This window comes from Notamacropus eugenii, chromosome 1 (assembly GCF_028372415.1).
Source record: "Notamacropus eugenii isolate mMacEug1 chromosome 1, mMacEug1.pri_v2, whole genome shotgun sequence".
In the NCBI taxonomy this organism is placed as follows: Eukaryota; Metazoa; Chordata; class Mammalia; order Diprotodontia; family Macropodidae; genus Notamacropus; species Notamacropus eugenii.
Window position 1 is genome coordinate 227,239,163 of NC_092872.1, and position 23,896 is coordinate 227,263,058.

The window sequence follows — 23,896 nt, forward strand, 5'->3', positions numbered from 1 at the left end:
GTGTGGAAGGCATTTTGCCTTAGAAAACCATTGAGAATTTTTTTTTTTAAGTTCTTGCATTATTACGAAGTTCCAAGTCTACCAGAAAAAACTCTTGCACACTGTGGTCATTGCTGTGCACAAAGTTCTCCTGGTTCTGCTCCTTTCGCTCAGCATCAGATCATATAAGTCCTTCCAGGCCTCCCTGAAGTCTTCCTATTCATCATTTCTTATAGCACAATGGTGTTCCATTACATTCATATACCATAAATTAATTCATATACCATAATTTATTCAGTCATTCCCCAATTCATGGGCATCCCCTTGATTTCCAGTTTTGGGCAACTACAAAGAGTGCTGCTATAAATATTTTTGTACATGTGGGACCCTTTCCCATTTTTATGATCTCTTGGGGATACAGTCCTAGTAGCGATATTGCTGAGTCAAAGGGTATGCACACTTTTGTAGCCCTTTGGGCATAGTTTCAAACCGCTCTCCAGAATGGTTGGATGAGCTCACAGCTCCACCAACAATGAATTCGTGTTCCAACTCTCCCACATCCTCTCCAACATTTATCATCTTTCTGCTCTGTTGCTACTATGAGCAATGGAAAACAACTTTTCAAACCCAAACGATATTATAAACTAACTATTTCTGTTAAGTGTCATTTGTCTGGATCCACAATTACTCAGTCTCTACCTATAAGAGCCTGTTTATAGTCATTCCATTTTCTCATCCTCATGTGATTATAATTTCATGAAAAGATTGGTTATACTATTATTTTGCATTTATATAGCATCTTTCCTCTGAGAAGCTCAATGGATTAGCAGAGGCCCTGTTCCTTAAATTTTCCATTTTGGTGAGTATAAAACCCATCTCAATGACTCTTTTCCATAACCTCCTCCCCAAAGCTCTACTCTAAAGTCTTGGTGGGGAGGTGTTTCCTTCAAGGGTAGACCCAAGTGCCCTTTACTCCATAAAGCCTTTTCCAAATACCCCTCTCTGCACATGCTAATGTCTTCCCTCCTTTCCACTTTGTATCTATGTCTCTTTATGTAAATATTGTCTCCCTCTGACTAAACTGTAAACACCTTGAGGGCAGAGACACTGAAATTCTTTTGAGAGATTGTAGATCTCATTTAAAGAGTCACTACATCATAGGACCAAACTGAATTAGTACACAAGCAAAAACACCTGGGATTCATTCTTCATGACAGCAGCAAATGCCTTTGGTGAACATGTTTCTCTGCTTTGTTTCATATTAATAGTTAAAAGGTCAAACAAAGTGATTGCTGCTATTGCCTTTTTCAAAGAACTTTGAATAGCTTTTGACATAGGTATGAGTCAGTTTCCTGAGCTAGATAAAAATCCTGACCCTAGGTCCTGTGACCCATCCTGATTCCCAATTCCCCTTCCTCCAAGTATTCAAAGAGACAAGGGTGAAGAAGGAGTATATTCTACATATGGGGAGCAGCCAGTACAAAGGCATGGAGGTGGGAGATTGTATTGAATGAGAGAGAGAGAGAGAGAGTAGTAAGACCAGATTAGCTGGACCACCGAGTCTGGCATGGAACCGAGTAATATATAATAAATCTAGAAAAGGAAATAAGAACCAGGTTGTGAAGGGCCTTAAAGGAAAAAAACATACGCTCAGTCCAAGAGGCATTGTTGATTGAGCAGAAGAGTACTATGTTGAGATCTGTCTTAATCAAGGAAAATTGCTTTGGCAGTTTGGGTGGAGGATGTATTTGAGAGAAACTTAAGAGAGAGGGATCAATTAGGAGGCTATCACAGTTTTTCAAGTAAGAAATTATGAGGGGGTTGAGCCAAGATAGTGGAGTAGAAAAACAGGCCTGCTCTAGCTCTCCCCCCATAGCCCATAAAATACCTGTAAAAAATGACCCTAAACCAATTCTAGAGCAGCAGAAGCCACAAAATGACAGAGTGAAAGAGATTTCCAGTCCAAAGTAGCTGGGAAGGCCGACAGGAAAGTTCTATACACTAAGCGTGGAGTGGAGTGCAGTCCACAGAGCACAGCCCAGCCTTGGCTGTGTAGCGTGGCAGGGACAGGACTGGAGTAGGCTTCAGGGTGCAGAATCATGAGTAGCAGCTGCAGTTCCCAGATTTCTCAACCCACAAATGCCAAAGACAGCTTTTAAAGTCAGTGAGAAATCTCTTTCACCTGGGTAAGAAGGGAGCAGGGTCCGGCCCTAGCTCTGGTTCCAGGGCAGTGGCAGCTACTGCTGCAGCAGCTTCCATTTTTTGGAGCCCTCAGCTTAAAGATCCTGGGGGAATCGAGTGGCCAATCTGGGTCTCAGTGGTAGTCCTGGAGTGAAGAAGAGTGACTGGTATAGTGGAGCTGGTGGAGGATTTAGAGAGGATCTTGGGCAATATACTCCTCTCCCTTGATTGTGACACCTTGGAGGAACTGAGAACTTACAGGTCCCTAAAGTATACCCTCCACTGGACAAAGGACTCAAAAGCCAAGTAACAGGCTGGGAAAATGCCCCCCAAAAGGGAAAAAAATAAGACTACAGAAGGTTACTTTCTTGGTGAACAGGTATTTTCTTCCAGTCTTTCAGATGAGGAAGAACAAAACATACCATCAGAGGAAGACATAAACGTCAAGGCTTCTGCATCCAAAACCTCAAAAAAAAAATATGCAATGGTCTCAGGCCATGGAAGAGCTCCTAAAGGATTTTGAAAATCAAGTAAGAGAGGTGGAGGAAAAATTAATAAGAGAAATAGGAGCCATGCAAGAAAATCATGAAAAGTGAGTCAACAGCTTGCTAAAGGAGACTTAAAGACATGCTGAAGAAAATAACACCTTTAAAAATAGACTAACCCAAATGGCAAAAGAGGTCCAAAAAGTCATGAGGAGAAGAATGCTTTAAAAAGTAAATTAGCCAAATGGAAAAGGAGGTTCAAAAGCTCACTGAAGAAAATAGTTCTTTAAAAATTATAGTGGAGCAGTTGGAAGTTAATGACTTTATAAGAAACCAAGAAATTATAAAACAAAACCAAAGGAATGAAAAAATAGAAGACAATGTGAAATATTTAATTGGAAAAACAACTGGCCTACAGAATAGATCTAGGAGTGACAATTTAAAAATTATTGGACTACCTGAAAGAGCCTAGACATCATCTTTCATGAAATTATCAAGGAAAACTGCCCTGATATTCTAGAGTCAGAGGGAAAAATAGAAATGGCAAGAATTCACCAATCACTTCCTGTAAAAGATCTGAAAAGAAAAACTCTTAGGAATATAGCAGCCAAATTCCAGAGTTCAGGTCAAGGATAAAATATTGCAAGCAGCCAGAAAGACACAATTCGAGTATTATGGAAATATAATCAGGATAACACAAGATGTAGCAGCTTCTACATTAAGGGATTGAAGGGCTTGGAATATGATACTCCAGAAGTCAAAGGAACTAGGATTAAAACCAAGAATCACCTACCCAGCAAGACTGAGTATAATACTTCAGGGCAAAAAATGGTCTTTCAATGAAATAGAGGACTTTAAAGCATTCTTGATGAAAAGACCAGAGTTGAATAGAAAATTTGACTTTCAAACACAAGAATCAAGAGAAGCATAGAAAGGTAAACAGAAAAGAGAAATCATAAGGGACTTACTAAAGCTGAACTATTTACATTCCTACATGGAAAGATAATATTTGTAACTATTGAAACTTTTCTCAGTATTTGGGTAATTGGAGGGATTACATGTATATACATACATATATATGTGTATATATATATATATACATACATATATATATACACATATATATGGAGAGAGAGAGAGAGAGAGAGAGAGAGAGAGAGAGAGAGAGAGAGACAGAGGACACAGGGTGAGTTGAATAGGAAGGGATGATATCTAAAAAAATAAAATTAAGGGGTGAGAGAGGAATATATTGGGAGGGGAAAGAGAGAAATGGAATGGGGCAAATTATCTCTCATAAAAGAGGTAAGAAAAAGCTTTTTCAATGGACAGGGAAAAGGGGTAGGTGAGAGGGAAAAAGTGAAGCTTACTCTGCATTTGGATTAAGGAGGGAATAACATGCACATTCAGTTTGGTATGAAAATCTATCTTACACTACAGAAAAGTTGGGGAGAAGGGCATAAGCAGGGTGGGGGGATGATGGAAGGGAGGGCAAATGGGAGGAGAGAGCAATTAGAAGTAAAAACTGTTGGGGGGGAAAGGTCAAAAGAGAGAATAGAACAAATGAGAGGCAGGATAGTATGGAGGGAAATATAGTTAGTCTTTCACAACATGACTATTATGAAAGTCTTTTGCATGACTATACATGTATGGTCTATATTGAATTGCTTACCTTCTCAGTGGGGATAGGAGGGAGGAAGGGAGAGAAATTGGAATTCAAAGTTTTAGAAACAAATGTTGAGAATTGTTTTTGCATGCAACTAGGAAATAAGAAATACAGATAATGGAGTGTAGAAATCTGTCTTGCCCTACAAGAAAAGAGAGAAGATGGGGATAAGGGAAGAGAGGGGTGTGATAGAAGAGAGGGAAGATTGGGAGAAGGGATAATCAGAATGCATGGTGTCTTGGGATGGGGGAAGGGGAGAGATGGGGAGAGAATTTGAAACTCAAAATCTTGTGGAAATGAATGTTGAAAACTAAAAATAAATAAATAAATTTAAAAAAAGAAAAGAAATGATGAGAGCCTGAACTAGGGGTGGCTAATGTGTGAGTATGTGGGAAACAGACAGGAGAGATATCATGGAGGCAGAACTGAGAAACTTGGCACTAGGCTGGCTCTCTAGGGTTGCAAACCTGGGTGACTAGAAGGAAGGTGATACACTTGACAGAAATAGGGAATTTCAGAAGAAGAGCAGATTTGAGGGGAAAGATAGGAAGTTCTATTTTGGACAAGTTGAATTTAAGAAGCCCACAGAACATCCCATTTGAAAAGTTCAATAGGCAGTTGATGATGTAAGCTGGAAACTCAGTAGCATATTTAGGGCTAGATAAATAGACATGGGAGTCATCTGCATAGAGCTGATAACAAAACCCCTGGGACCTAATACAGATGCCAAATGAAAGAGTATGTAGAGAATAAAGAAGTTGGGGGGCTTGAGATTAACGTGCCAGATATGGATGATGATACAGCAAAGAGGATTGAGAAGGAACAATCAGATAGGTAGAAGAACCAAAAAATAGCAATGGCATACGAGCCCACTGAGAAGGCATGAGTCAATATGTCAAATGTTACAGAGAGTCTAGAAGGATGAGGAAGCCACCATGTTTGATGATTAAGATTGCATACACACATACACATATATTTTATGTATTACTGATAACTTTAGAGAAAACAATTTCTGTTATGTGATATAACATTAGAAGCCTGAATACAAAGGAATGAGAGGTGGAGGGGCAATGAGAATATCTTACTTTTTTCTAAGAAATTATCTAGGAAAGAGAGATGCAGGGCTGTAGAATGAAATAGTAGGGTCAAGAAGTTTTATTTTTAAGCATCGGGAGACCTGGGATAGATCCCCATATGATTTATGAAATGACACGGACATGAAAACACAAGGCATGGGTCATAATTTGTACCAATGAAGAGAGTAGTCACACCAAAAAAAAAGATCATGAACCTTTTGTAACATCAAAACAAAAACCCCTCAATGAAACCAAAAGAATTCTCCCAGAGAAAGCCTTTGATAAAAAGAGTTTCTGCTTCCTTAATCCTAGATGGGGCTCCACAGTATTGCAACATGCCCCTGCCATATGACGACCAGCAGGCATTGTCCAGGGGCAGCCAGTAGATCCAACAGCTGGGCTTGGTTACTAACCAGTAAATTTGTGACTGATCACAGAATCATTGAACCAAATACCTGGGCATGGGAATTTCCAGGCTTTCGATGTTGTTTTAGAGGAGAAAATAAATAAATGAATGAATAAAGGAAGAATGAGTAAATAGGTAAATACATATATACACACTTACAAAAATATACATGTATACAATGCCATTGAAAAATGTTAATATTTTATAAGAATGATCAAGAACATCTCAAAGAATAAGGACCTGTGGTTTGCTGAAAGATCTTCAGTTTTGAGAAAAAAAATGAATGAGTTTTCTTTCTAAAAAGAAAAAAAATGTACACTCACTTGGGCTTGGTGCCATTTTGGATGCCAACCCACACTACCTGGGCCACACTAGGCAGTCTCTTATCCTGGGTATGCAACCTTTCTTCTGCCTCAGTGTGTTCTTTATTCTTCCAACTGTAGTTCCAGAGTATTTAAAAAAAAATAACTCATTTCCCAGCTTCCCTACCAAAAGAACGCAAATGGGTTTCACTAAAATAAGCATGCATTTTAGCAGTGACTGGTCTTTCAGCCCAGTGTTTTTGGGGAAATTTTGAAGAAGGAAAGAAGGAAAAAGTAGAACCCTAGAATCAGTCAGAAGCCCTGAGCCTTAGTCCTACTGCCTACTGGTATATGTGTGACCTTGGACAAGTCACTTAACCTTGGGAGGCTGCATGGGGCAGTGGAAAAAGTGCACAATTTGGAGAAGATCTGAGTTACAATTCCAGCTTTGCCACATATTATTTCTGTGACTTTGGACAATACATTGAACTTTCTTGGGCTTTGGTTTCTTTATCCAGAAAATAAGGTTGGCCTAGAAAGTCTTCCCGTCTCCTCCCCCCAGTTCTAAATTTATGACCCAATGACCTCTCAGAGTTGTAGCCATCTATAATAATTGAGAAAATAATATTTAAATGACCTCCTCTTATGTATGAGGCTTGAATGATGATGACGATGATGACAGTAGTTAACATTTATGTAGCACTTTCTGGTTTGCAAAAGTGCTTTACCTCTGTCATTTTGCTTCTTTCTGGGAATTATAATGTACTTGAAATTATTATTCCCATCATACAGAAGAGAAAACAGAGGCTGAGAGAGGTTCACTGACTTACCCAAAATGAGTATCTGAAGCAAGATTTAAACCCAGGTCTTCCTGGTTCCAAATCTAGGAGTCTATCATCTCTGCCCACTAGCTGCCTAATGAAATAGCATGTTGTAAAGTAGTTTATAACTTTAACCTGCTATTAACATCTGTCATTTATAAAACCCCAGGAGAAATTAAAATATTCAGTAGGGAAAAAGGCATCCTTTCTCAGTCTTTACCCCTAGGAGACAGGATATTTTAATGATAAAATCTTAATTTAACTCTATTTAGGTTTTTGGTTCAGTCCAGTGATTTTAGCAGTTCAGTAACTCCCCCTCTGCCCACAGAGAATGATGACCCACTGTTTTTAAGAGGTATAGTGTTAAAGAATTTCCCAGAGGGCAGTGAGAAGTTAAGGAATTTTCCCAAGGTCACACACTGAGTACATATCACTGGCAAGACTGGAATCTAGGTCTTCCTGACTCCAAGGCCAACTTTCTGCCTCTTAGAGCCCTACCCCATTATCTTCCCATTTGCTCATCTAATTCTTATGTTCAATGTAGGAGCCTGGATGGCCTTTGTATAAGAATGACCTCATCCTAATCTCATGCTATCCAAGCACAGTCCAAAAGTAAGAAGCCTCATTCATTACTTAAATTAACCTGTCCTTTTGTGGGTTAAACCAAACAGACCCACACAAACTTCCAAACACAAAGCTTTTCAACAGAGTAAACATTTCTATCTGCCTCCAGAGAGCACACGGAAGAAAACTCTTCTTAACCATAGCTAGCTTTCAATAAGGATGGGGTTGACTTACAAACAGGTATCTCATAGGGGGTATCTTTCCAGACAGCAAGAATGTTAAAGTAGCAATAGTAGCACCCTTTTCAGACTAGCTGTGACAGGTCCACTTTTACCCGGAGACAGCTCTGGTTATAGTGAATGATGAGTTGGGAAAAAGGACTTCTGAGACTTGTTAACCGTCATTCCCAAGACCGCTAAGAAACTCAACTTCCTGGGCCAGTTTCAATGTGCTGTGATCCCAGACAACAGAGATGATGCAGAGACTGCCTTATACTCTGCCAGACAGCACAGTGCTACATCACCTATCCTTACAATCCTTTCTGAGATGGGTAGTGCAAGTATTATTATCCTTCTTTAACAAAGGAAGAAAATGAAGGAGAGAAGGCTAAGTGATCTGCTTAGGATCATGTGACCAGTAAATTTTAGTGCCAGTATTTAAAACTAAAACTCACACTTCCAAAAAAATGGGAGACTTTGGACAGAGTATTGTGCATTTTGCAGATAAGATAACAGAGACCTTGAGAGAATATAAGCTCTCCCAGAGGTCAGGGATGTTCTCATTTCTGTTTAACAGAAGGTCAGGCAAATAGATCCTTGATAAGTAGGTGCTGACTTGAATTGTGTCTTGCCTAAAATCACACAGGTAGTAAATGGCCAGACCAGGATGTGAACCTGGATCCTCAAACTCCCAATTCATTGCTTTCCTCCCCCTATCACTCTACTCCCAAGAATACTGTCTAAGTATAAACAGAAAGCTGGTGAGTATAAACAGCATCTCAAGAGTTGGAACAACTATATAAATGTTTATTCCCTTCCCTTACTTTCTGCCTCTCTCTCTCTAACTCTCTGTATCTGTTTGACTCTCTCTCCCGCAATTGGATGTCACTTAATGACTAATCCAGGATCACCCAGCTGGTTAGTGTCTGAGGCCAAATTTGAACTCGAGTCCTTCTAACTTCAGGGCTGAGGCTCTTTTCACTGTACCACCTAGTTGCCCCACCTTTCTTCTTCCCTTGAAAGGTATCCCAGTGGCCATTTAGTCCAGTACATACCCAAACAAGAATTTACTTTACAATATTCTCAAAAAGCAATCATTCAGCCTTTGTGAGAATGTCCTAGTAAAGGGAATCTATGACCTCCTTGGCCAGACCATTTCCCACCTTGTCACTGGTCTTTGCTACTCCTACCCACTGGTCCTAGTGCTGCTCTCTGGAACCAAACAGACCAAGTCAACTCTTTCTTCTGCACGACTGTCTTACAAAACTGGAAGACAATTACCATTTATTCTACTAAGTCTTCTTTTCTCTAGGTTAGACATCCCCAGTTCCTTTAATGGATAGCCATACAGCATGAACTCAAGACCCTTATTGCCCTGTTTACCTTCTTCTGGATATGTTACAGCTTATGAACCCTAACCCTTCTCGAAATGTACTGGCTACCTGCTATATTCCCATTCTATAGCTTGTTTCCATTTCCCAGTTACTCAATTTCCACTTCTCTGCTACTACAAAAAGAGATGCTTTTCATCTTTGTCTCTTATGGTAATGGGATATTATTATATCTTAAGGAATGGTTAAACTTTGGAGGACTTGTATGAACTGATATAGAGTGAAATGAGCAGATCTAGGAGAACAATTTATATAACAGTAAAACTGTAAAGATAAGTAACTTTGGAAGACTTTAGAATTCTGATCAATGTAAGAATTCACCACAATTTCAAAAGAAGAGATGAAGCATGCTACCAACTTCCCAACAGAATAGGGATGGATTCAGTCTTTAGAATAAGACTTACATCACTTTTTGGACATAGCCAATGTGGAGATTTATTTTGATTGACTATTCATATTTGTCACAAGGGCTGTTTTTTTTAAAAAAATATTTTAATGGGGTGGAAGAGAGAGAAATGAGAGAAAATAAATGCCTGTCAACAGAAAAAATAAACTTAAAAAAATGGTGGTATCCCAGAACACCCAGAATATTCCAGATTCAGTCTGACTTCCACATGGGAATCCGTAGATGTAGACACTATATATGAAAGACAGACATTAATGCCAAATCATGACACAAGACTTGGAACTGTCTGACTTTTTACCCAGTAGCAAATGCCCTGCTAGAAACATATTTGCCCTTTGCCCCAGTAGGCAAAGTACTTAAAGAAGGCCAGCATTGTTCCTGGGATAAAAGCCTGGATTCCTGTAGTCCATTCTCAGCCAACTTCAGCTGAAGAGACTCACTTAAAGGCAAATCTTCCTGCCCCTTGAAATCTCTAACAGGAACAGGGAAGTAATGAATTGCTGAGATTCAAGATCTACAGGTCAAAAAATGTTAACCTTTTTCTTCCAGAAGCAGTGAAGTCCACTGAAACTTCAGTTTAGAAGAAACCTCTAGAAAGGGGGAGTTCTCATTAAGAGAATTTTCTGGATAAACAGGGTTTACACCCAAATATTTTATTTAAACTCCTATTTTAAAAAAAATCTTTCTAAAACATTTAACTTCTCTTTCCTGTCTTAGTAAACAGAATACATTGAACAAAATGAGCTCTTTCTTTGCTGACTAAAGGTTTTGTAGGGCATGGGGGAACTTAATCTTAAATATTAGTTCTTAAGATCTATGACTCGAATGCAAAAAGTGAAAGAGATTAAGGTCTTAAGTAATATTAGTAACGGGACACATACATCTAGTGGTCAAGAGTTTGTGAAGTATTTTATATCCTCATCTCACCTGATCCTCACAACAGATCTATGAGGTAGGGACTGTTCTTCCTATTTTACAGATGAAGGAACTGAGGCTGAAAGAGGTTAAATGACATTGCCAGGATCACACAGTCAGGAAGTGAAAGTGAAAAAAAGATCTAAACTCAAGTCTTCCTGATTCCAAGTCCAAAGCTCTCATATTTACCCCAGGATGAACTTAACATCAGTTTAAAAACAGCTAATACCCTTTTCTTGTTGTTTGAATCTTAGAAAGTTAAGGCCTGGAAGGAAGGAACCAGAAAGACTGTCCAGACCAGCTACTCATTGGACTAGCACGGATCTGACCACATCATGCCTTATTCAAGTAAACTCCAGCAGCTCCCTATCATCTATAGGATTAAGTAAAAAATATGCCAGCTTTTAAAACCCTTCATAACATGGCTCCCTTCTACCTTTCTAGCCTTCTTAGATCTATCCACCCTCACATTCTCCATGCTCTGCAAAATTACTGTGGCTAGTGTGTCACTGGCCTCTGCAAACAAGACACTTCATCTCTTTACTCTGGGCATTTTCTCTGTTTCTTTGTGCCTGGAATTATCTCTCTTAGTATTTCTTCCTATGGCTTCTTTCACTTCAAGTCCTACATAAAACCTCACCTTCTAGAAGAAGCCTTTTCCTGTCTCTCTTAATGTCAGTGCTTTCTCTTTAAAAGTAGAGTCAGTTAACCCTGGAAATATCTTGTTGGTACATAGTTGTCTGCATGGTGTCTATGCCCACTAGACTGTGAGTTTCTCGAGAGCAGAGACTGTCTTTCATTTCTTTGTACCTCCAGCACTTAGCCCATTGCCTGGAACATGGTAGGTGCTTAATCAATGCTTCTTCACTTGAGGAAACTCAAGCTGGGAGGGTCACAGATATCACCAAACTAGTCTGTGGCAGTGAGGACCAGACCTGAGGTTCCCACACATACAATCTAAGGCTCTTTTCTATATTATACTATATTTTCTCTTTCTTTAGTAGAGATATAGTGACAATACAGAATACAACAAAAGCCAGAGGCTCTTTTGTTTGTTGCAAGAATCAACAACAACCAAGATTACTTATATAATGTATGTAACATATTTATTTTTATATATTTATATCTTTTACTTGTATGTATATGTATACACACACACACATACACACACACATATACATACATGATAAACCAGAAGTATGGGCTAGGAGGATAAAAGAGATTGACTTCATCTACTACTCTTGACTTTCTGTGTTTATTCTATTTATTTGCATGCCAATTTGGGAAGATGCTGGGAGGGAGGGAGGCCTTGTGGCCCCCAGCCTCCACATAGCTCTCAGGATGTGTGTTATTGGGGTTTTTTTTGCAGAATTCCTAGAATAGGCCTTGAGGACATAGGATTCCCACAAGGGGTTAAACTGGAATTCTGAGGAATATTCTAATCTTATATCAGATAGTTGTCTGCACCCACAGACTTAAAATCAGGACAAGAAAAAAGCAATCAAAAGAATAGGTATGCTTAGCCTGGAGGTGCTGTGACTGGCTTCTGTTGGTGACCCAGGACAAAGATAAATGTGGTGGTTCAAAGACTTAAGAACAAAGTAAAGGAGCTGTCTGAAACTATCCTTATCAGGGAGAGGTTTCCTAATCACTGCACCTTAGCAAGTGGGAGCAGAGTCCAAAGACAGTAACAGAGAGTAACTAAGACACCATCAGAGCTTCTCAGTAGAAAGCAGGGGCATGAACTTCTGAGGAAATCAGTATAATGACTATAGTGTAATGACCACACCAAAGGATATGACAAATCTCTAGCTCTAGAGGTGTGAATGGCCAGGTCACCTGGGTTCTAGGAATGTGCCTCTGGCTATGCCTTCTTCTCATAGGTGATGTATAAGCCTGGGAAAGAGTGTGTTCAAATAAGCACGGAGAGATCTTTTTTTGCTGTGCTATTGATCAAATGTCTTTTGCATTCTTTCAAATGTAGTGGATAGAGTACGGTCCTGAAGTCAGGAGAACCTGAATCCTCAGGAGAGAGAAACGAGAAACTAGGGGTCAGTCTGTGTGAGCAGACTGACATTAGGGAAAATAGACCTTAGACACTAAACACGTACTAGCTGTATGACCCTGGGAAAGTCACTTCACCTCAATTGTTTAGCCCTCCCAGAAAATGTATCTCAATTGTTTCATTTCAAAATACAGATATTTGCAGGGGTTTGTGAACTACAGTTTTGAGTGAGTGCTGATGACAGAGTACCTCTAATATAGGATAGTTTGGGGAGACCTACATGGGACAGTAGGCACTCTGAAGGATTTATTACTAAAAAAAGTGGGGAAACCAAATTAATTGAAGACTATGGTTCCAGTGAATCAAAATCTCATTTGAATATAGGTTAGGTAAGCTCAGAAATGTTTTCCACTCCCATGCCCCTTCCATCCAGCAAAGTATGTTCTTTCATGGGACACAACTTGGATATAGCTTATGTCCATATTCATCAGCCTCTGGGCAGAGTTTTAGTGAGGTCCACTCTTCTTGCCCTATTTGTTTAAAAGCCACCCCTTCAGTGGGGTCTCCATGGGTACTCAGTTAATATTGCTGTTCTTACTCTCTTCTAAGAATGTGATACAAATTCCTCACATGAGTCACTTAGAAGCAAGAATGTGGGGCAATGACCAACCCTAGTCATTAAATTGTCAGTGTGATTGATATCAAAGCAAAGAGGCTTAAGGACTTAAGTACTTGAACCCCAAAAGACTTGGTTCAGATCTCAGCTTTGACAATGTACTGCCTAAGTGACACTGTTCAAGCCTCTGGGCCTATTTCCTCGTCTTCAAAGTGAGGATAAGCATATTTATACCACCTTTGTCTAGTCATTTTTCAGTCATGTTGGACTCTTCATGGATCCTCTTTGGGGTTTTCTTGGCAAAGGTACTGGAGCGGTTTACTGTTTTCTTCGCCAGCTCATTTTACAGATGAGAAAACCAAGGCAAACAGGGTTAAGTGACTTACCCAGGATTATATTACTAGTGTGTGTCTGAAGTCAGATTTGAAATCAGGGAGATGAGTCTTCATGACTCCAGGCTGGATGCTCTCTCTACTGCAACACCTATGCCACCAACCTCACAGGTTAGTGGAGAGGAACATTAATATATATAGACACAAACTATTATTTCTTTACCTTAAGAAGAAACAAAAGGTATGAAATTCTGAATTTGAAAAAGGCAGGAGAGGAGTCACTGACACACAAACACATATACTTTGTAAGTCCCTTATGATTGCAGTAAAAGACAGTGTCCAAATGAAAAGGGATGACAGCTTCTCTAAATATCCACTGGGCCATCTCCAGCCATCCTGATCAATATCTGGCCTGAAGGCTCAAGAGGAGAAAGTGAGGCTGGTGATCTTGCACAGCACTCTGTCATTCAAATCAAAGTCAACTACAAGCCATGTCATCATCTCGCTAAAGTCATGGTCCTCTTCAAGAATGAAGGACAAACACAACAAATATCCAGGAATCCCTTTATGGGTGTTCTCTGATGGCTGACCAAAGTTTAGTTTCTGCATCCATTTTCCCTTCTGTCTGTCTGCACACAGACTGACCCTGATGGGGTGCTTGGATGCATGTTCTTGGCCCCAATTTTAAAATCATACCCTCTCTTTAAAAATCACATTTCTCCCTAGCCTCAAAATACTCTCCCAGGCAGTTTCTCTCCAGCCCAAGCACACAGCCTGCTTCAGCAACAACCATTATCTCCCTTCCTGATACAGCAGCCAGCCGCATCTATAGAACTTATTAGGCTGAAGTGACTGTGCTCTAGGTCATAACGACATTTACCACTCATATGTATCCAAGACTTAGACATACGTACACTCCCTTACATTTATCTTGTCTAACAAGACATTGATGAGAGCAGCCTGGTATTTCTGAGCCAGCTCTGACCACTAGTTGACTTAGGGACGTTTCAGGCTTAAAATCACACCTCCAGGTAGTGCCCCCCCTCCCCCACCTTGGGCTATTTTCCCATGAATTTTGGGTAAAATACCTGTGCAATAGATACCAAAAGTGCATGTTCCTTTAAGAACTAACCACTCCTTAACCACTCCCTAATTCCACCCCAAAACACCTAGTTAGCATATTTGGCACATGCTTCACTATGGAAAAATCCTACATTAACTTTCCCTGTACCCCTCTAAGGCTGCAGGTTCCCTAAGAACTCTTGACTGCTGAAAAGCATAACAAATCTTTACCTTGACCTCATGAATGCATGAGTCTTTGAATTCATTCCAGGCGACCTTCTCCCGGTTCCCTGGTCTTTGTGGGGATCTCACACCCCACTTCTAGCCCTTATCAGCCCCAGTAGATTTTTCTTTCTCATTTCTCTCTCCCAACAAATCCTTGCAGTGTATGGCATATATTCAGTAGCTATTAACATTAAAACCCATTAGTATATAGTTTGTGTTCATTAACATTATGAATACTTTTAAAAATTGCTTTGAATTGGTTATTTTTTGTTTTTAATCACCTTCATTTCTGAATATATCCATCCTCCAACATACTCAGTAAGCCGTCCCTTGTAACAAAAAATAATAGATGGGGGATAAAGCCAAACTAGCCAACATATCAACTTAGTCTGACAATAGATATAATATTCCACACTTGTAGTCCCCCATCTTTCTAATGAAGGGAGTTCCACAACAAATCCTAATATAAATTCAATTAGAGATATGAAAATACCAAAAAAACACTCTGACTACTTTCCTGTTGTAGCTACTTATGGTCTTTCCCTCCTAATTAGTTTTTAACATTTATTTCTTTGATTATCTTGGAGACACTCTTGGGAATGTTTTCATTCTACTTTAGTTGAGCTTCCCCATCTCTGAGCTTATTTTTTCATTTACATTTTGGGACACTCAAGTGTTAAGAAAACTAAATCATTCTGCAGTCACAACTTTTTTCCACTGTCCCCTCCCCACCAAATGAAACTTTAGAACAGAGCAGAACTTCACCCAACCTACATAATCCATCATATGTTTCCCAACATTGTTTTCCCTCTTATCCTGCAAACACTTAACAACACAGTTTGTGAAAAACAGAATCATAAACCCCGTGCTTCGTATTTCAGGAGATTACCAGCTCTGCAAAAGAACTCCTTGGGAGCCCCTCTCTTATTCTGAGCTGGAAGCAGTCAACCTATCTGAGATTGTGGTTTCTGATAAGCCACAGAAACTGCAGAAAGGCAGCAGTTCACCAAATAAAATTTTGGCTATTCTCCTCCAAACTCCAACCAGATAGCTCAGCAACTACTGTCTGCCATCCTCATTCCTTAAGGAGAACCTCCAATTTATAAATAGGTTTAAAGGAATTTATTTGAAAATGTTTATTTTTAAAGTGATTTAAAGGAATTTATGATGTAAAAATTGGTTAAAGCATGAGAGATCTGGGTATCTGGAAGAGAGGCAACCCAACATTGTGAGTAACATGGTTCACTAGGGAATCAGAAAGAGAGGTTCAAATCTACCCCCATCTTCCCAACACTAGCTCTGTGATAATAGGCAAATCACTTAACTTTTTGGAGGCTCAGTTTCCTCATCTGAAAATCTGTTACACCTATGTCACAAGGCTGTGAGGTTCAAATCAGATAATCTATGTAGAGCACTTTGCAAACTTTAAAGGTCAGTTATTATAAAAATTGGTTGTCAGATGAAGTAAGTTGACAGGTATGGTTATTCAGGCATTCAGGTACAGCCCTAGTCAATGCTCCTCATAACTTTGTCTTTGTCCTCCTGCTAGACTATGAACTCTTTGAGGATAAGGGCCCTGTCTTCTTGATGACTCTATACTCTCAGTGTCTAATTTTTAAACAGCTGGTAATACCTCAGTGCAGTGGGATCTCCGTAAATGTGTGTTAAATGAGTGATTTAATGGATGAATGAATGAACTGTTGCTGGTTGTTCTGAAGAGCCTTTGTCCAAGGGAGGCATGTATTTCAAGGACAGGCTCACTCTAGATAGGAGAGAAGGAAGGTGTCCTAATTGCAGAGTCACAAGTTCTTCCCTGACCAGGGACTTTGCCCTATGGTCAGCACCATTGAAGCTGGGAAAGAACTGGACAATGTCATCCACCTCCATCACATGGGAAGGGTTATAGAAGACACCCTGTGAATGGAGAGAGAAAAAATAAATCCCCCTCTATTCTTTGCAGGCAGTGGGGAGCATGGATTACTTTTTGCCAATGACTTCTGCTGTCCATGAAGAACAATGCTATTATTCTCCTCCCTGCCTCACCCCTGATTATTGCTATAAATTCTGTGAAAGAACTGAAATAAATCCTAAACAGGGAAACTTCTGTATAATTCTGAGTAGTCTTGGAAGCTGGTTCTTTTGGGGGATACAAAGTTAGTTTCAGAAAAGGAAACATCCACCTTCAAGATCCAGAACCATTCTCTTCTAAATCTCCACTCATCTTGGGGCTCTCTCACTCCACTACAGAGTGAATGGGGAAGTGGGAGAGGGGGAGGAGAGGAGAGAGGACCCTGGGAGTCTGGATTGCTAGGGCGCCTCCAGGAAAGAGGTCCTGGTTCCTGCGCTCTCCGTGCTAGGCTGAAACTCCACGTTTGCTCACCTGACATCAGTGGCTGTACTGCCTAGTCACGCTTCTGATAAGCTGAACTAAGGCCAAGCCAAGCAGGCGTTATCAGGTCACACCACCCGCCCCTCCAGTCCAGGGTCCGCCCCGCCGGACTGGGCACACAGGGCCAGGGCCCTACCGGTAAATAAGCAGCTGCTCAAGACCAAGCCCAGCCCGGCACCTAGCACTCACAGAGGAAGGCCCTGGGAGGGGGGCGCGCACGCTCTGCACACACCTGTGCAGGGGAGGGGTGTCCACATCACCTGGCCGGGCCCGGCAGGTTCCCGCAGCACCGCGGACCCAGCGTGCAGCCAAGGCTGGGGTCCTGCTGACATGTGGGCGGGACTCCGGGCTGGGGGGATGAAGCCCCGCGCCCCTCTCCAGCCCCAGGCCCCGGGAGGACAAGGGAGCGCAGAGGTCACAGACCACAGAGCCAGGGATGGCTGTCCCTCCAGCAGCCCCTCAGCATCACCTTGGCAAAGCCCCGGCCAGGTGCAGGATCCCTGGGGATGGGGGGGCCCTGCAGGAGGGTTCGGGGCGTTAAGATCGGGAAGCCCCAAGGACCACGAGCAAGCCCCCCACCCCCATCTCCCAACCCTCGTGCAGCTGCTACTTACACTGCTCCTCCTCCTCCTGGTTCCCAAATCCTCCCGCTGCCCCTCCCCCCTCGCCCTGGAGCTTGGGGGTGGAGCTCCGAGCCTCTGGGGGCGTGTCCATGGCTGTCCCGCCCCTAACCCCGCCCCTCATCCGAGCCGCTGGGGCGGAGTCAGAGGCAGTTCCCTCCCACCCTCACCCCGGAGCTCCCCGGGCCTGGGGGCGCTGGAGGCTTCCAGCCTGCTCGTCCGCCTGCTCTGAAGCCGCAGAGGTTTTAAAAGGGAGCTTTCAGCCCAAACAAAGTCCTTTCGAGCCCTAGGTGCCCCTGCGAGCAGAAGCTGGCGAGAATGAAATCGTGTCTGAAGCCAGGGTTCTTAAGCGGAAGGCACGTGGTCCCCAGGGGATGGCTAGCTCCCCCCCAGGGGAGGGGGCTGGCAGGAGGGGAGCCTTGGGGGCGGTGCGCCCAGATAACGGTCTCCTGGCTCCCACTCCCCCAGAGCTCCGCGGGCACAGTTAGGGCGTCCTTCCCAGCCCCGCTCCGGCGCCACCCGGAGTCCTCGGGGTGGGCTCAGGACAGCGGGCAGCGGCAACCCGGGGCTCCGATCCTGGATTCCGTGATACGCTCGTCCTGCAGTCGGATTTCTGCCAGGCTCCAGGACTGGGCTGTGGGGACCAGTGTCTAATCCTCCCAAAATATTTATTGAAGATAGACAAAAACGACACAAAAAGACTGGCCTTAATTCCTGATTTATTGTTAGATGGGGGACACGCGTACTGAGTAGGGTAGTTTTGGAAAGCTTGGAGGAGAAGGTACGATTGTCGGTCAATCAACAAGCATTTATTAAGGTCCTACTATGTGCCTGGCACTGTGCTGGACATGAGCCAGACCTTGAAAGATGATAGACAGACAGACAGATAGACAGATAGATAGATAGATGAATGATAGATGATGGATGGATGAAAGGATGGATGGATGGATGGATAGATAGATGGATAGAGCATTGTTCCAGGATATGATCTAGACTTTGAAAGATAGATAGATAGACAGACAGATAGATAGATAGATGATGGATGGATGGATGGATGGAGTATTGTTCCAGGATGTGATCTAGACTTTGAAAGATGATAGATAGATAGATAGATAGATAGATAGATAGATAGATAGATAGATACGTAAATAGATAGATAGATGATGGATGGATAAATGGATGGATGGATAGATGGATAGAGCATTGTTCCAGGATATGATCTAGACTTTGAAAGATAGATAGATAGATAGATAGACGGACAGATAGATAGATAGATGATAGATGAATGGATGGATGGATGGATAGAGTATTGTTCCAGGATGTGATCTAGACTTTGAAAGATGATAGATAGATAGACGGACAGATAGATAGATAGATGATAGATGAATGGATGGATGGATGGATAGAGTATTGTTCCAGGATATGATCTAGACTTTGAAAGATAGATAGATAGATAGATAGATAGACAGATAGATGATGGATGGATGAATGGATGGATAGATAGATAGATGGATAGAGTATTGTTCCAGGTTGTGATCTAGACTTTGAAAGATGATAGATAGATAGATAGATAGATGACAGATGAATGGGTGGATGGATAGATGGATAGAGCATTGTTCCAGGATGTGATTTAGACTTTGAAAGATAGATAGACAGACAGATAGATAGATAGATGGATGGATGGATGGATGGATGGATGGATAGATAGATGGATAGAGCATTGTTCCAGGATATGATCTAGACTTTGAAAGATAGATAGATAGATAGATAGATAGATAGATAGATAGATAGACAGATAGATAGATGATGGATGGATGAATGGATGGATGAATAGATAGATGGATAGAGTATTGTTCCAGGATGTGATTTAGACTTTGAAAGATAGATAGATAGATAGATAGATAGATAGATAGATAGATGACAGATGAATGGGTGGATGGATAGATGGATAGAGCATTGTTCCAGGTTGTGATCTAGACTTTGAAAGATGATAGATAGATAGATAGATAGATAGATAGATAGATAGATAGATAGATAGATGATGGATGGATGAATGGATGGATGGATGGATGGATGGATAGATAGATGGATAGAGCATTGTTCCAGGTTGTGATCTAGACTTTGAAAGATGATAGATAGTTAGATAGATAGATGACAGATGAATGGATGGATGGATAGATGGATAGAGCATTGTTCCAGGTTGTGATCTAGACTTTGAAGATGATAGATAGATAGATAGATAGATAGATAGATAGATAGATAGATAGATAGATGATGGATGGATGAATGGATGGATGGATGAATGGATGGATGGATAGATAGATGGATAGAGTATTGTTCCAGGAGGTGATCTAGACCTTGAAAGATGGATAGACAGGCAGATAATAATAACAGCTGGTAAAAAATATTCAAATAGTGCAGAGCATTTTACATTTGTTAATCTCATTTGATCCTCACAACACCTATGTGAGGTAGGTGCTATTATTATCCTGATTTTCCACATAAGGAAACTGGGGCAGACAGAAGTTTTGTGACTTGCCTGGGGGTTACAGAGCTAGTCAGTGTCTGAGGAAAAATTGTAAACTGAGATCTTCCTGATTCCAAGCCCAGCTTTCTAAGCAATGAACCACCTAGCTTCCTAGACAGGTATCAGATGTTGCATTTATTAAGTGTTCATCATGTATCAGGCACTGTGCTCAGAGCTTTCTATACAAATACAGACAAGCAAGACAGTCTTTGTCTTCCAAGAGCTTAATTCTCATAGGGAAATGAAGCTATAAGGAGAAAGAGATGACTAGCAGATTGCATGGTGTGAAGGTGGCCTGGAGGCTTGTTAAGATAAGGTTCACCTACCAGAGGTCTATTTGGTATGATATGGGTAGAACCATAACACAATTTCACCCCATAGGGGCTTTTATATTTGGTCCCCACATCCGAACTACTTGAAAAGGTGGGAAGAAGGATTCAAGTAGTTGTGGGCAAGTATGGCCAAGGCTGTCCCATTGTCCATCCTAAGGAAGGTTCAACAGAGGTTAAGGGCTTATAGGAAAGTCAATCTTTCAGTAGCAAAGCAGGAAACAACGTCCTTGTCCCTGAACATTCCCAAGGACCATTAATCAATTAGCAAATCTTTCATGTGTCAGGGGCTGTAGAATTAGTTTGCTGCAACAGGAAGGTTGCTTAGGGTTTTTCCTAGTGACTACAACAAGTTTGGCAGTAAGGTAATTACTTATCGAATGCAAAAGCCCATGATCACACTTCCCTAACATTCCTGGTTTCTGAACTTCAAAAGCCTGAATAGATTTGACAGTTCATTAACCGCAAGCTTTACCCAGCTTCTCTCTTTTCCTTTTTTTTTAAAGAGTAAGAGATCTAAAAGCTGTGCTCATTAAAAAGCAGGAATCAGACTTGAGGGATGAGATCCAGGCAAGTAGGGACATGAAAAGTTTAGTTACTATATTGGGAAGACAGAGAGAGAGAGAGAGAGAGAGAGAGAGAGACAGAGAGACAGAGAGACAGAGAGACAGAGAGAGAGACAGAGAGACAGAGAGAGAGAGAAAAGGAGGGAGGCAGGGAGGGAGAGAGGCGAAGAGAAGAAAGAAAGTGAATAAAATTACAAAAGTGAAAAACATAAAATTCTTTTGAAACTATTATGACAAATAATTTTGGTGTCCCAGGGTCTCCATAAATTTGTATGAACCATGAAAATATGTGACCTTGGATCATTTTTAAACATCCTTCTTCTAATCCAAACACCTAAATATTTGCTTCTGCTTAATCCTTAAAGAACAATAAAGGCATTTACTTTCAAGCAACACTTTCCAGCTTTTTTTAAAAGTAGCCCTACAGGAATAAGGACTGATCTTGTGATTTTATACTTAAGGAGAACTCTCAAGTGGAGAATCTATCTGCCAAGGCAGAATGGCAATCTTCTTGTAACCTAGGGCTTCCTAGAGCAAGGGAGTCAAATCAGCCCACAAACACTCCCCAGTGCTTTCCAGAACCAGGCTAAAATGTCGTTGTGGAATATTTAACAAAATAAATAGAAATACAATAAAACATAGATGCCATGATTGTGTGGATTTTAAGTCAACGTGTGGCCACAGGAATCCTTGACCGCTGAGAGAGTACAGGTTTTACCTAGGGCCTCATAGCCACTGTGTGTCAGAGATGGGACACGAAACAAGGTCATCCTGGTTTCAAGACTACTTCCTTACCCACTACCTGTGATTAGAGGACCTGCACTAGTAAAGAAAATTAAAAAAAAATTGTTTTGGTCAACAAACAATGGCACAGACCAAGCCCTTAATAAATGCTTGTTAAATTGAATTATTTTTATCATCAACCCCACTGGACAGAGAAGGAAACTGAGAGAAATAGTTAATAACTGCTTATTGACTGACTTAGGATCCAAGAGTTCAAGTCATTTGTCCAAAGTCAAAAAGGCTGAGCCCAGGCCAGAGGTGAGAAATTTGTGGCCTCTAGACCCACTAGATCATCAAGTGTTGCCCTTTGACTGAATTCAAAACTGCATGTTTTCTGGTTCAGGCTTTCAGACTTCCAAGTCAGAGCTTTTCCCATTACAATATAGTTGCTTCCCATTAATAAGGATGATAGGCAACATGGGCTTAGTTCTTTGCATCATCCTGGATTGTTATCAGTTAATATTTAGTAAGTATTCATAATACAAGAGGCATTGAGGTGGTGCAGTGGAGAGAGCACCAGCCCTGGAGTTAAGAGGACCTGAGTTCAAATTTGACTTCACACACTTAGTAGTTGTGTGACCCTGGGCAAGTTACTTAGCTCTGTCTTCTTCAGTTCCTCATCTATAAAATAAGTTGGAAAAGGAAATAGCAAACCACGCTAGTACCATTAGCAAGAAAACCCCAAAAGGGGTCACAGAGAGTTGAATATGACTAAAAGGACTCAACAGTAACAACATAATGCAAGAGAAATCAAGAATCTATAAAATATAACTCTTCAAAATAAACAATACACTAAACATAGTCTGACCAATGGCATTCAATCTGAGGCAAAGAGGTCTTATGGAGAGCTTAATAGAGAATCACAGCTGGAAGTGATAGTGGCTCAGTGGACAGATTGTCAGGCCTGGAGCCTGAGTTCAAATCCAGCCTCAGACATTTCTTAGTTGTGTGACCTTGGGCAAGTTATGTTTCCTCTGTCTGCTTCAGGTTTTTTTTTTTTTAATCTGTAAAATGGGAGTAATAATAGCCTCTACCTCACAGAGTTGTGAGGATCAAATGAGATAATGATTGTAAAACATTTAGCACGTTGAGAGAAATGCTACGTGCCTGGCACGTAGTAAGACAGCTAGATGGTAAAGTGGATAAAACACAAGTCTTGGAGTTCCAATTCGACTTATTCGCTATGTGACCCTGGGCAAATCATTCAACTCTGCCTCAGTTTCCTTATCTGTAAAATGAGCTGGAAAAGAAAATGGTAAACGCCTGCAATATCTTCAGATGGGGTCATGAAAAGTTAGACACAACTGAAAGGACAAGAACAATAACAAAATACCATACAAATGTTTATTATTATTATTGACTAGGATTATTATTGAACAATCCATTTCAACAAATGTATCTACTATATGTCAGATATATAGATGAAAAAGTAAAGAAAAAAGAAAAGTAATGCTACCCTTCTCCTCAAGGAGTTAGTAGGGTAAAGTCAGATAGAAATAACTATAATGTGAGTTAGGTCTGATTTAGTACATGGGAGAAGTTTAAAATGTAGTATGAGAGATTCCAGAGTGGAGAAGTTTCTTGCTGGGGGCAAATCAGAAAAACTTTAATAGATCAAGTAGTACCTGAGATGGACCTTGAGGGAAAAAAGTTTGTTAACTGTTGTTCATGTGCTGATTTCTTTATAGAACATATAAAAGATATAGCCTTGCCCAGAGAGCATGGTCAGATTTAACACAGAGGAAGCCCATTTTGGAATTCATCTTTTATATCTGTAACATTATCATCCCTATCATAAATCACCTTAAGTATTACCTAATATTTTTTCCAACATCCCTTAGATGTCCTCTTACAGACAAGGGAACAGGTTCAGAAGAGTAAAGGTGCCCATTAAAATCTGGTCTCCAGCTTGTTTTTCTCTCAATGTGCTATGTGCTACATAAACGGCTGGATTAAGGCTGCTCCAAACAGTGATAATCTTTCTGAATCAGACCTCCAGGGAAATGTGATTATATAGTAAAGTATTTCCGGTCCA

At 41.0% G+C, this 23,896-nt stretch overlaps 1 protein-coding gene across 3 annotated transcripts in view; it reads right to left on the reverse strand.

Moving 5' to 3' along the window:
• PRXL2A (peroxiredoxin like 2A) overlaps nt 1-17,971 on the reverse strand; it is a 54,775-nt gene extending 36,804 nt beyond the window's left edge. The window contains exon 1 of one of the 3 annotated variants that reach the window (XM_072627988.1): nt 17,651-17,971. The gene's annotated coding sequence lies outside the window, so the exon portion shown is untranslated. The remainder of the gene's footprint in view (nt 1-17,650) is intronic. The other 2 variants (XM_072627987.1, XM_072627989.1) reach the window with 2 other exon arrangements.
• Nucleotides 17,972-23,896: the final 5,925 nt, after the last annotated feature.